We start from the raw sequence: 14,167 nt of genomic DNA on the forward strand, positions 1-14,167 counted from the left end.
GCACACAGACACAGGCAACAGAGCATGCACAATGTCGGCACCAGTACAGTGTATATCCACCTTTCGCAGCAATGCAGGCTGCTATTCTCCCATGGAGACGATCGTAGAGATGCTGGATGTAGTCCTGTGGAACTGCTTGACATGCCATTTCCACCTGGCACCTCAGTTGGACCAGCGTTCGTGCTGGACGTGCAGACCGCGTGAGACGACGCTTCATCCAGTCCCAAACATGCTCAATGTGGGACAGATCCGGAGATCTTGCTGGCCAGGGTAGTTGACTTACACCTTCTAGAGCACGTTAGGTGGCACAGAATACATGCGGACGTGCATTGTCCTATTGGAACAGCAAGTTCCCTTGCCGGTCTAGGAATGGTAGAATGATGGGTTCGATGACGGTTTGGATGTACCGTGCACTATTCAATGTCCCCTCAACGATCACCAGTGGTGTACGGCCAGTGTAGGAGATCGCTCCCCACACCATGATGCCGGGTGTTGGCCCTGTGTGCCTCGGTCGTATGCAGTCCTGATTGTGGCGCTCACCTGCACGGCGCCAAACACGCATACGACCATCATTGGCACCAAGGCAGAAGCGACTCGCATCGCTGAAGACGACACGTCTCCATTCGTCCCTCCATTCACGCCTGTCGCGACACCACTGGAGGCGGGCTGCACGATGTTGGGGCGTGAGCGGAAGACGGCCTAACGGTGTGCGGGACCGTAGCCCAGCTTCATGGAGACGGTTGCGAATGGTCCTCGCCGATACCCCAGGAGCAATAGTGTCCCTAATTTGCTGGGAAATGGCGGTGCGGTCCCCTACGGTACTGCGTAGGATCCTACGGTCTTGGCGTGCATCCGTGCGTTGCTGCGGTCCAGTCCCAGGTCGACGGGCACGTGCACCTTCCGTCGACCACTTGCGACAACATCGATGTACTGTGGAGACCTCACGCCGCACGTGTTGAGCAATTCGGCGGTACGTCCACCCGGCCTCCCGCATGCCCACTATACGCCCTCGCTCAAAGTTCGTCAACTGCACATACGGTCCACGTCCACGCTGTCGCGGCATTCTACCAGTGTTAAAGACTGCGATGGAGCTCCGTATGCCACGGCAAACTGGCTGACACTGACGGCGGCGGTGCACAAATGCTGCGCAGCTAGCGCCATTTGACGGCCAACACCGCGGTTCCTGGTGTGTCCGCTGTGCCGTGCGTGTGATCATTGCTTGTACAGCCCTCTCGCAGTGTCCGGAGCAAGTATGGTGGGTCTGACACACCGGTGTCAGTGTGTTCTTGTTTCCATTTCCAGGAGTGTATGTGGTCAAAGAACAGGAGCAGGTCAAGCATCTAACCTCACAGCACACCACAGTCAGTGTTACCTTCTCCAAATTTAGTCTTATCCTACATCCACATGTATACCTACTCTGTAAAGCACTGTTAGGTGCATGCCTGAGAGTACGTAGCACTGTACAAAATGTTAGGATTTCTTTCCATTCCAACTGTGTATGATGCGTGGGAGTATGACTGCTCAAATGCCTCTGTGCAGACTGTAATTAGTCTAGCCTTGCCTTTATGGACCTTATGCGAGTGATACAAAGGGGGCAGAACAGTATGTCAAGACTATTCACATCATACTAGAACTTGAAACTTTGTAATTGGCTTTGGTGGTATAATTGGCATCTGTCTTCAACCAACTAGCACATACAGCAAAATTTCAATTGCCTATCTTTATCTTTTTCTTGAAGGTGTTGAATCCACTTCACATGACAAGGATAGAAAATGGGCATCTGTAATATCAGCCACATCATTACATGTGGAATACCATATGTGTAGAAATTCTGTACGTGTTTCATTTATTTATTTTCCATATAAATCTCTTTGTCAGTACATATATCATACACAAGATATTGGACATAAAACCTTTTTATCTATTGGTTTTTCAAACATCAAACATATATTATTTAAATTCTTATAAGAAATTGGATCAATACACCTAATAATTACAATTTTTTTAAATACTGTATATTTATAACTTATTTCTACAATTAAACATACAAAATACAGTTTTCTTGCATAAAATATTGTGATATTGAACAGTAGGAGTTTTTTAGAACGTAGAGTGTCACAGACGTTTTAAAGATCTGTAATTCAGGAAGAGATTTTATATCTCTTGGTTATCTGCTGTATAGTATTGTTCCTGCATGATATATACCTTTCTGCCATAATGTGGTGTTACAATGACTAACATGTATGTCACTGTCTGACCTGGTACTGTAATCATGGACACTTTTGTTTTGAGGAGAAAGATTTTCTTTTCTCAATATACTATTTTGACATGCGTGATTACTTTCAGTGTATAAACGAAGGGAAGGGGTAAGATCTTTAGATCATTAAAGAAAGGCTGGCATGATTTTCTGCTGCTAAGTTGTTTTATTATTCTTATAACTGCCTTTTGTTTCCTGGAAACTGTTATGGCCTGGCATACATTTTCCCAGAAATTGATAATGTACTTCAGTATTGAATGTGCACGAGCACAGTATACAGCCCTAACTGTTTGTGTACTAGTATTGTTGCAATGAATTCTCACTACATAGCCCATTTTTGCTAGTTTTGAATTTAGGAATGTGATATGAGGCTCCATTTTAAGATTTTCCTGGATATGAATCCCAAGAATTTTAGTTTCATTGACAGCATTAATGTTTTGGTTATCTATACATATTACACATTGTGCCACATTTTTATTTTGATCTGTGTGGAAATTCCTGACTACCATTTTTTGGGGATTAACTATTAGCCTGTTTCTGGGAAGCATTCAGACACTTCTTTTTTGATATTTTTTACAGATGCAGTAAGATTTTGTTCTTTGTTTCCTTCAGTCAACATACTGATGTCATCTGCAGACAGTACTGGTTCAGAATCCATAACGCTTGATGGGAAATCATTAATGTCTATTAAAAAAGAAGGGACCTGAAATAGAGCCCTGTGGAACACCATGACTTAATCTACATGTTTCTGAAAGGTGTACCTGGAGTCCACTTCCTTCTATGTCCTTTATTTCAGTTACCTGAGAGTTATATTCCAAATATGATTTAATCCACGATTTGGCACATCTCTTACACCATACCATTCAAGCTTTCTCTGGAGCACAGAATGATACAGCACATCAAAAGCTTTTGTTATGTATGTATGTATTAAACAGGGGAGCTAGAAATTATGGAGAGGCTTTGTCCTGCCATAGGCCTCAGTGGTTCACAACCCTACAGCAGGCCAAAGCAGTCCACAAACCCCACTCCACACCGAACCCAAGGCTAGTATGTGGTTCGGTCCCCAGTGGACCTCCCCCCTTATGCTGTATGTGTACATGGAAATGGTGTTTGCGCAGCAATCACCGACACAATGTAACTGGGGCAGAATAAGGGCAACCAGCCTGCATTTGCCAAGGTACATGGAAAACCACCTGAAAAACCATCCACAGGTTCTGCGGCATACCAGATCTTGACACTAATCCACTGGGCGAATTTGTGCCAGGGACCAGAGTGCCTTCCCACTTGGGAAGTAGCTTTTTAGGCTGCATGTCTAGCCGGGCAGGCAAGCATTTGTTAGGTCCAAGAAAAAACCTAAGATTTTTCTGTGGTTGTCCACTGCATTTAAAACTTGGTTTATCAATGAAAGTGCCTATTTCAGTTGAATGCTGTGGTCTGAAGCCACGATGACATCCAAAAATAATATTATAACTTGCAAAAAATGTAATTAGTAGTGAAAGGAACACTTTTTCAATAATTTTCAGAAACCCTGACAGTAGTGACACAAGCCTATAGTTGCCCATATTTGCTGATCACCTTTTTTTATATAAGGGTATTACTTTTGCCATTTTCAGTTGCTGTGGGAAGATGCCACATGATAAGGATGAACTGCATGTATCTAATAAAGGAGAGAGTATGTGTCTTGCTGTTATTTTTATAATATAATCTTGAATATCATCCATACCAGTTGAGAAATTATTCAGTGAATTAATGATATTTAGGAGCTCTGTTGGGCCTATTGGACTGAGGAACATGGATATATTATTTATTTCAATAGATGAAAGTTGTTTTAATGTTGTATTAGGTGGATTACCAAATTTTTGCTTCACTAATTTTCCATCAACAGTTGCGTAATAAGAATTGAAGCTGTTTGCAACTGTCCTAGGGTCAGTAACATTCTTGGCATTGTGTGATATCACAATATTTTTGTGAGTTGTCTTCTTCCTCATAAGATCCTGCACAGCTTACCACATGGATTTAGTTTTATTTGGTGATTTCATAATATATCCAAACTAGCTGTATTTATTGAAATAACTAAGAAATTCTGGACTGCTCTCAGTTTTTGACTGCAGAAAAAGTTCCCGCTTGCTCTAACAAAACATTCTAATACCTGATGTAATCCAGTTTATGAATCTATCTGTGCTTCTGGAAGTCACTTTCCTTTGTGGAAAATTTTCCATCTTTCCTTTGGTAATAGAGGTATCATATACTGTACTTCTCTCCAACATTATTAGATACTGAAAATATTCACTATTTTTCTGACTATAACTCGTTTTATGGATAATATTTTGTACACTGGTCAAAATGTGATTTACAGGTGTGGTTAGTAATTGTGGAAGGTGGTCACTATAGTTTTCTGATGTACACTTGTCCATGTTTTCACATACCTGATCAAGGAGAGTGACACTAGTTTTTGTTACATGTGTTGAAAAGCTAACAGTCAGACAAAGGACATCTGTCCTTAGGCTTACACACTACTGAAACTGACTTATGCTAAGAATAACACACACACCCATCCATGCCCGAGTGAGGACTCGAACCTCCGTGACATTGCGCCTCAAACCACGCAGTCACAATGCTCGGCACAGCTTTTTTTTTCTTTAAAAAAAAAAGAATAAACGGTTTTTTGCAACTGTAATAAGTCTTATTTATGCTAAACACGTTTCACATTATTTAAAGCTTCTTAAGTGAGTAACCCACAAACAAAAGTGCTAACTGTATGATGAGCAAACCTGAGATAATCTCGAAAAACTCGTCCCATCCAAATTATTAAAGTCTTCATTTCTGTTTTAAAAATAAGTGAAAAAATAATTAATTACTCGGTATTAATGGCTGAAATCTGCGATTATGTCTTATACATTAAAATCTTACGTGAAATAATGACCTAGCAGTTTGTGCACCCAATTCATGCAAACATAACGATCCAGTTATGAAACAAACATTCAGTTGCAAAGTGCGGAATTCAGTAATATATTAGGAATGACAGAAGAAATGAATTTAATTACTGCAAATATAAACAGAATATATTTTATTTCAAAGAGAAGTCTGAAAATTCTACAAATTTGGCATATAAAAAAACAAAAGTGACATTATTTTATCAGGAAAAATTGACTTATTTAACATGAAGAGATGAACAAAAATGAACATTCAACATTAGTTTAAAAAATGCGACATCGTGCTTTCGACATCACAAGATAGTGTAGAAAATAAAATAAGCTCCAAATTGCATCTTAGTGAAACTTTGACAAAATTTTAGAATACGAAAAAATTGGCGGAAATCTACATCTTTATTTGCCATTGACCATTAACATAGCGGCATAGGCTTTGTCTTATACATATTACTGATATGTTTAGTTCTATACATAATTACAAATATTCAACATATGCTCTAAGTTTTAACATATGTTTGATATATTTTATTACCTACTCAATCACAGTATTTATACATAATTATATACACAACTACAAACATTGATACTGAACTACCTGCACAACTACAAACATTTAGCCATATGTTCTAAATTTTAACGTATGTTCATATTTTTTCATCAAAACATTCTGTTACATTAAAAAATGGATATTCAGCCAGCTGTACAGTTTACATTGAAATAGTTTAGAAGGCATGGACAATGCTGAGGGTGGTATTTTGGTAAAGAGTGTTAGGGAGCTAACTGTGGGTGAGAGGGCTGTTATTACTAACCTGTGCCTCAGAATATCGATTTCAATTATTCCTCTGGTGTAGTTTTGTTGGTGTATATCTCCTCTTTTAATGAATAGTGTTGAGACACACACACACACACACACACACACACACACACACACACACACACACACACACACACGTGTTGTAAACAGAGGTCGGTGGTGATCTGTTGGTCCAGCCCTACACATTTCTCTTGCGAGTTTTTTTGTATCAGCAGTATATCAGTTATATGTATGGATTGGCCCCATACTAACAGTCTGTAAGAAATCCAAGACTGGAACAGTCCCAAAGATTTCAATTTTAAATATTTAGGACTAACTAAATCTCTCAGTTTCTTCCACATTAGGTATGTTACCCTTGATATTCTTTTGCAAATGTGACTGATGTGTTCTCCCCAGATCAATTTGGAGTCAATACGGAACACTAAATGCTTAACTGTTCTAGTTTCTACATCATTAGAGTCTGGGTCTCGTCTGGATTATAAAGCAGTTTGTTAGAGGAGAACCATGTTTCTGCAGCATTTAGCGATTCTAGTGACATTTGTTGTAATGCTCATGTGTCCTGGTGAGTTGCAATTTTGTTGTGCCATCTGCATAGCAGACCACAGATTGCGGAACTTGATGTGACAAATCATTGATGGCAATTACGAAAAAGAATGGTCCAAGCTCTGATCCCTGTGGTATCCCTGTTTCTACTGTTTTCATTAAATAATGTCTGTTTCTCACTGAAACATATTGTTTTTTGTGTCTTTAAGTATGAAGCAATTATTTTTAGTGCTGTAGTTTGTACTCCATAAAATTCAAGTTCCTCAATCAATATTTCATAAGGGCTACAATCAATGGCCATACTTATGTTACATAGAACTAGTGAGGCTTTATCCCTATTTTCAAAAGCAGTAATTATCTGGTTTAGAATGTCAACAGCTGCCGAGATGGTATCTTTTCCTCATCTTCCAAATAGGCTAATCACTTAATTGATTATATATAAGAGGTTCAATTTGGGGGGGAGGGATTTTTGTTTCCTCTTTTCAAAATTGGTATAACTTTTGAAATTTTTGATGATGCTGGGAAAATTCCCAACTGAAGACATTTGCTGAAAATGAAAGCTAAATTTTCACAGATACGGGTCTCGAAATGTAATCAGATGTCAGCACACGCATCTAAAATAAAAAGGATGGTAGGCATGACAAGCTAAGTTAAGAAATCAAGTAGATTATATAAAAAGGAGTGATTCAATCACATAATTGGTAGAAAATTTCATTTTTTACTGCCAAAACCCCCTCTCCCAGTAGTTGCTTAAAATCATCCCCAATAGACAGTCGCTGCGAATTGGAAACTGGGAGCAATATGGCAACAGTGTAAGTGTAAAGCATGGCACAACTACATGTAATCGCACACACTCTTTGCTGCTGCTTGCGAGATCTATTGCATTTAACACAATTTTTTTTTTAGTTTTGCTATGCATTACACTCTTATTTTGTTGCCAGATAACTACCAGTTTCATTTCTGCAAGAACAGGTCATAAAGTAGGCCGGACAATGCCACTGTGTAGAGGAAGCACAGATAGTACCGTAAATTTGTTGAGGTTATGTCATAACAATTAGTGTCAGCACAGTTTCATTGCATAACATTGTTTTAATAAACTTTTCACGTTCTTACGTTTCTGTTTTGGAAACATTTCTCTTCCACCATTTGGGACGCCTCTGCCTTTTTCCAGAGGGAGAGTCGCAAGTCGCCCTCGATCTCGTTCTGGTCATTTGCAACTACTACGATGGGTTCTGCTTCTTACAGAATTCTACGATTTCAATTGGCTCTGAGCACTATGGGACTTAACTTCTGAGGTCATCAGTCCCCTAGAACTTAGAACTACTTAAACCTAACTAACCTAAGGACATCACACACATCCATGCCCGAGGCAGGATTCGAACCTGCGACCGTAGCGGTCGCGCGATTCCAGACTGAAGCGCCTAGAACCGCTCGGCCACTCCGGCCGGCCGATTTCAATTACTTCCACTTTGTTTGTACGGTATTATGAATTTAAACCGTCCACAAAATCACTCATTTTCTTAAAGAAAACGAAAGAACCATCCTGATGATCAGCTAAACTGTGCTTGCGGGCGTATATTTCGACAATGCATCGGCAGCGGGGATTTCATTGATGTGCACGCGTTGTCTTCAGGGCAGGCAATCTAACTACGTATAAGACAAACTGTAACAAACTGAAAGGTAGTTTTGAATATCTGGATTGGTAAGTCTGATGTTAGTGTTGGCGTGCTTTGCATCCATACAAGACACAACAATCGCTATGCCTGTTGAACTTAGCGGGTTTTGGAGATGTTGGACATTTAGCGGGTGTTGCACCCGGAGACAACGTGCTGCTAGTGGCGTTTGCAGCCGAACACGATTTTCTATAGTCATTTCCAATGGTTTGTAGTGGGTTTGGCTCTCTGAAACGTATTCCATCGTGTAGGCGTTGAAAAAATCTATACAGCGGTGTGCCAAACTCAGCACCGACAAAAAATGCATTTAGCGGCTTTTGCATCTGGACTACTCAAGAGGTCACTGGAACAATTTAATTTTCTTACAAATCGGTTTGTCAAGATCGTAAATAGTTCTCATGTTTTACATTGCTGCTATTAAACGATATTAAATTACAATCATTACTCACTATTTTTTGCTTCCTACTTGCTTCCTAATGTTCTTCCACACATAGGTGAACGATTTTCGGAACGTAGCATTTCACTGAAATTTTTTGTTGTGTGGACGCAGTTACACCGCTTATGCTTTGTTTCGGTGTTGCGAGGTGCGATCTTCTTTTGTTGTGTTTTCTATGGCAATGGAAACCTCTGGTGGTGTGTGTGTGTGTGTGTGTGTGTGTATGTGACGGCAGCAGTCAGCAGGGATCAGGGCAGTGTTATTGCTGCAAGAGTACAGGTTATTCCTGGAGTTTTACTCAAAAATGCTTCAAATGGCTCTAAGAACTATGGGAATTAACATCTAAGGTCATCAGGCCCCTAGACTTAGAATTACTTAAACCTAACTAACCTAAGGACATCACATACATCCACGCCCGAAGCAAGATTCGAACCTGTGACCGTAGCAGCAACGCGTTCCGGACTGAAGCGCCTAGAACCGCTCGACCACAGCTTCCGGCGGAGTTTTACTGTCCCTGTTAAAACGTATCATTAAAACAAATATTGCGCCAGACTAATCTGGGACCGCTCTATAGAATGCACGCGTAAAATTCCGCTTTAAAATTATTTTGTGTGTAACGGGAAACAAACCGACGGTTTCCGTCGACAATGGGCGTTTTTTGGGAGACTTGATCACTATTTATTTGGGCTGACTCCAGCTAACAACGCAAAAATGAAATTGTAAATATCTGCTCAAACACCAGAGAAAATGCGCCTGACGACTGTTACAAGAGACGCCCTGTGCACAGGGTGTGACAAAAATGTAGTCACAAATGGCAGGACACATTCCTCACATGTAGACGAAGAAATTATGTTATGTGAACATGGATCTGAAGACGCTTTGTTCCCATGTTAGAACTCATTTTCTCCAACGAATTTCAACGAGATCAGATTGTAAATTTTACAATGTGTGGGCGGACGTCAATCTTCAGGCATGTGTTGGAAGCAAGTCACCAACCAAGATTATCTGTCAATTTTTGGGCCAGCATTGTTGGTACTCGTTTGGTAGGGTCTCACTTTCTTTCACCCAGGCTCAATGGACAAAATTATCATAATTTAGTAGAGAATGTTCTACCAGATCTGCTAGGAGACGTGCCTTTAGCTGTACGACAAAACACATACTTCATGCACGATGGAGTAGCTCCTCATTTTATTGTTAATATCCGTCGGCTTCAAAATAACAGACTCGGTGACAGATAGGTAGGTAGATATTGGCCAATTTACTGGCCTCCACACTCTCCGGACTTAAACCCAGTGGATTTTCATTTGTGGGGACCAAAATGAGATTTTCATTCTGCAGCGGAGTGTGTGCTGATATGAAACTTCCTGGCAGATTAAAACTGTGTGCCGGACCGAGACTCGAACTCGGGACCTTTGCTTTTCGCGGCAAGTGCTCTACCAATTGCCGGCCGTTGTGGCCGAGTGGCTCTAGGCACTTCATTCCGGAACCGCGCTGCTGCTGCGGTCGCAAGTTCGAACCCTGCCTAGGGCATGGATGTGTGTCATGTCCTTAGGTTAGTCAGGTTTACGTAGTTCTAAGTCGAGGGAACTGATGACCTCAAATGTTAAGTCCCATGGTGCTTAGAACCATTTGAACCATTTGATCCTAATTCCATACACCGCTTTGTATCAAGTGCTGGCCTAATTCAGATTTTATGCCGGCACGGTAGCTCAGCGTGTTCGATCAGAGGACTGCCTGGTCTCTGTAATAAAAAAAACTGAGTCAAGTCATCAACGATCAACTTGAACGGATGTCTTGTGACGTCCGCCCAGACCAAACGCAACGAACTATACCGAACAAAATGAAAAAAAAAAAAATTAAGCTACCCAAGCACGACTCACAACCCAGCCTCACAGCTGGCAGAATTAAAAGCTGTGAGGACGGGTCGTGAGTCGTGCTTGGGTAGCTCAGACGGTACAGCACTTGCCCGCGAAAGGAAAAGGTCCCGAGTTCGAGTCTCGGGTCCGGCACACAGTTTTAATCTGCCAGGAAGTTTCATTTGTGGGGACATTTGAAAGCTCTCGTGTAGAGAACCCCAGTACAAGATGTTCAGAATCTCCATGCCCATATTGCAGAAGGCTGTGAACCGTACGCCATACTCCAGAGATACATCAGCGCATCCAAATTTAACTACGATGGCGGCCCATGGAGGGCATAATGAACATCTTCGAGAAAGAGCTTTATGTGATATGCTGGTGCGTTCTGTTCATGTTTTTCCCATAGTTAGTGTGTTGGAGAAAATGACTTGTAGCATGGAAAGACAGCGTTTCCAACCGATTTTCATGTAACATAATTTCTCCGTCTACGTGTGAGGAATATGTCCTGAAATTTGTACCGTACATTTTTGTTACATCCTGTTTATAGGGTGGTCAGAAACAGTCTGTATTCTACTGTCGGAGGTATCAGAACTAAATTCAGTTTTCGACTAATACGTTGCAAAGTACGTTGTGCTAAGCAATAATCGTTAAGAAAAAATTCGAAATGTGCGCCGTTTCCAAGGTAATTAACATTAAAGTTAGCCAATCAGGTCGTTACACGAATAAATTCAAGTTGCCCGCTAGATACAATTAATGTCAACCGTTGTCACAGCGTAAATGATAGAGCAGGGAGACTGCTTAGCCTCTAGCTCGGGTTCGATCCCAGATGCTGTCCAATGTGCAGTTTTTGTGTCGCTCTCTTGTCTGGTTTTCTATAGTTAGTCTATATTACTTTTTAAAAGAAAATGTACTTATGTGAGTAATACTGGACCTCATATTGGCTGCAAGAGCATCAGACAGATTTCACCTGAAGAAATCTGAAGAAACCATAAAATTTCGATATTAGATTGGTAATCCTGCTAAAGTAATTCTTTCCCAATTAGAAGCCCGATGTCTTACTGCTGGGATCTCCGTGTAAAGTTTTCTGGATGTCTGCTTACGTCGAGCTTTTTTGTTCGAAACGCAGCGCCCTAACTAAAGAGGAAAGAGCGCTCGTCTGCTGCCAGGAACCACACGCGCCATTTCCTGCGGCAGTGGAAGCAGGAACTCGATTTATGAAATCAGATTGACAGCAGCAGGGCTTGTCAAATGAGATAACCGCAGGCGGCTTATCGTCTTTATAGCAGAGTGTGAGCCTCGCGATGGAAGATGTTTCATGTGGGAACACAGGGTTCATATACGCAAAACTGCCCTATTTAACAAGTCTCAGCAACTATCGAAAATACTTTTTTTGTGTTTTCTAGATATCATTTGTTAGACAACAGTCATTAAAAGTACCAAGATTTCTTTGACGCGCAATGTTCGTTTCCATCCACCATCAAATATCCTGCAGTTCTTGTAGAAGCGTAATGCAAGGTGATAACCTCGCCAGAAGTATTCTGAGATCCCTTCCTTGTTCCATGACCGACTTTTCTTATGGCAGTAGCTTAAGAAATGAAAACGACGCTTCTACGTCTCCGATCGGTTTTAGATTGCCCAATTCCACTTCTCTTTATTCTATAAGAGTCTAGCCTTTCATCATGCTAATATGATGTCTCTACAATAAGTCAGAGACTCAGCAGGGTTTGAGACTCTTTCCTCTCCCCTCCTAACGCTATCTAAATTCTTCAAATCCTCCCCCCCCCCCCCCCAACCTCATCCTAAAATGTTGATCATGTTGATCTAAAACTAGAGATTTCCTTATTAATTAATTTTTGTTAGCCAATATCCTACCCAGATCTGAACTTATATTTTATAACTGAAAAGTGAATATTGGTAGCCGATGCATTATTATGGGACAGAAGAAGACTAAAACACTAAATTTAAGAAAGTGGCGTGATTTAGCAAAATATTAGGCATGTAATGTACAGGGTTAGTCACCAACTATTGCCACCTAGAATAAATCCGAAGCCGGCCGCGGTGGTCTCGCGGTGCTAGGCGCGCAGTCCGGAACCACGCGACTGCTACGGTCGCAGGTTCGAATCCTGCCTCGGGCATGGATGTGTGTGATGTCCTTAGGTTAGTTAGGTTTAAGTAGTTCCAAGTTCTAGGGGACTGATGACCACAGCTGTTAAGTCCCATAGTGCTCAGAGCCATTTGAACCATTTGAATAAATCCGAAAGTATGATAGGCGCTGAAAAATTTGTGGGACGAAAGTTGCCTGGGACAACGGGGGCCATAATATGACGTTGGTTTTTTGTTGGTATGTGGGGTCGCGTCAGAGATACGAAAGACAACTTTGTTTTTTTAAATTGGATGTTATAGTTTGGTACATATTTTCTGATAGTGGCTATCGAGACGAATCTAATGATGTGTAACAGTAAGGTCTCTGAAGGTAACCAAGGTCAAAGAGGTGGCATGAACGTCCATTTACAGGCCGTTTTCGAAGTGATGACCACTGGAATCAATGCAGTGCTGCAATCTTCATATCATGCATTCAGTGGTATTCCTTATAGCGTCGACACTTATTGAAGCACATGCTCTGACAATTCTCTCTCGTGTATCTACATCTACATGGATACTCTGTAAATCACATTTAAGTGCCTGGCACAGGGTTCATCGAATCACCTGCCCAATTTTCTATTACTCTGATCTCGTACAGCGTGCGGAAAGAACGAACACCTATATCTTTCCGTACGAGCTCTGACTTTCCTTATTTTATCGTTGTGGTCGTTTCTCCGTATGTAGGTCGGTTGCAATAAAATATTTTCGCATTCGGAGGAGAAAGTTGGTGATTGGAATTTCGTGACACGATTCTGTTGCAACGAAAAACGCCTTTTTTTAGTGATGTCCAGCCCAAAGCCCGTATCATTTTAGTGACACTCTCTCACACATTTCACAATAATACAACCGTGCTGCCCTTCTTTGAACTTTTTCGATGTACTCCGTCAGTCCTATGCGGTAAGGAGCCCAGACCGCGCAGCAGTATTCTAAAAGAGGACGGACAAGCACAGTGTAGGTAGTCTCCTTAGTAGATCTGTTACATATTCTAAGTGCGCTGCCAAAAAAACGCACTCTTTGGTTAGCCTTCCCCACAACATTTTCTATGCGTTCCTTCCAATTTAAGTTGTTCGTAATTTTAATTCCTAGGTATTTCGTTGAATTCACCGCCTTTAGATTTGACTGATTTTTCGTGTAACCGAAGTTTAACGACTTCATTGTAGCACTCATGTGGATGACCTCACACCTTACATTATTTAGGGTCAACTGCCTATTTTCTCGCCATTCAGATATCTTTTCTAAATCTTTTTTCAATTTGTTTTGATCTTCTGATGAACACTACCTTGGGGAACGCAAGAAGTTACTTCTGTTTTAGTGGATGACTTTCCGTCAGTTATTACGAACTGTGACCTCTCTGACAGGAAATCCCAAATCCACTTACATAACTGAGACGATATTCCATAAGTACGCAATTTCACTACAAGCCGCTTGTGTGGTAAAGTGTCAAAAGCCTTCCAGAAATCCGGAAATAACGGAATCCATCTGAAATCCCTTGTCAATACCACTCAACACTTCATGT

Source organism: Schistocerca cancellata, chromosome 5 (assembly GCF_023864275.1).
Source record: "Schistocerca cancellata isolate TAMUIC-IGC-003103 chromosome 5, iqSchCanc2.1, whole genome shotgun sequence".
Lineage (NCBI taxonomy): Eukaryota > Metazoa > Arthropoda > Insecta > Orthoptera > Acrididae > Schistocerca > Schistocerca cancellata.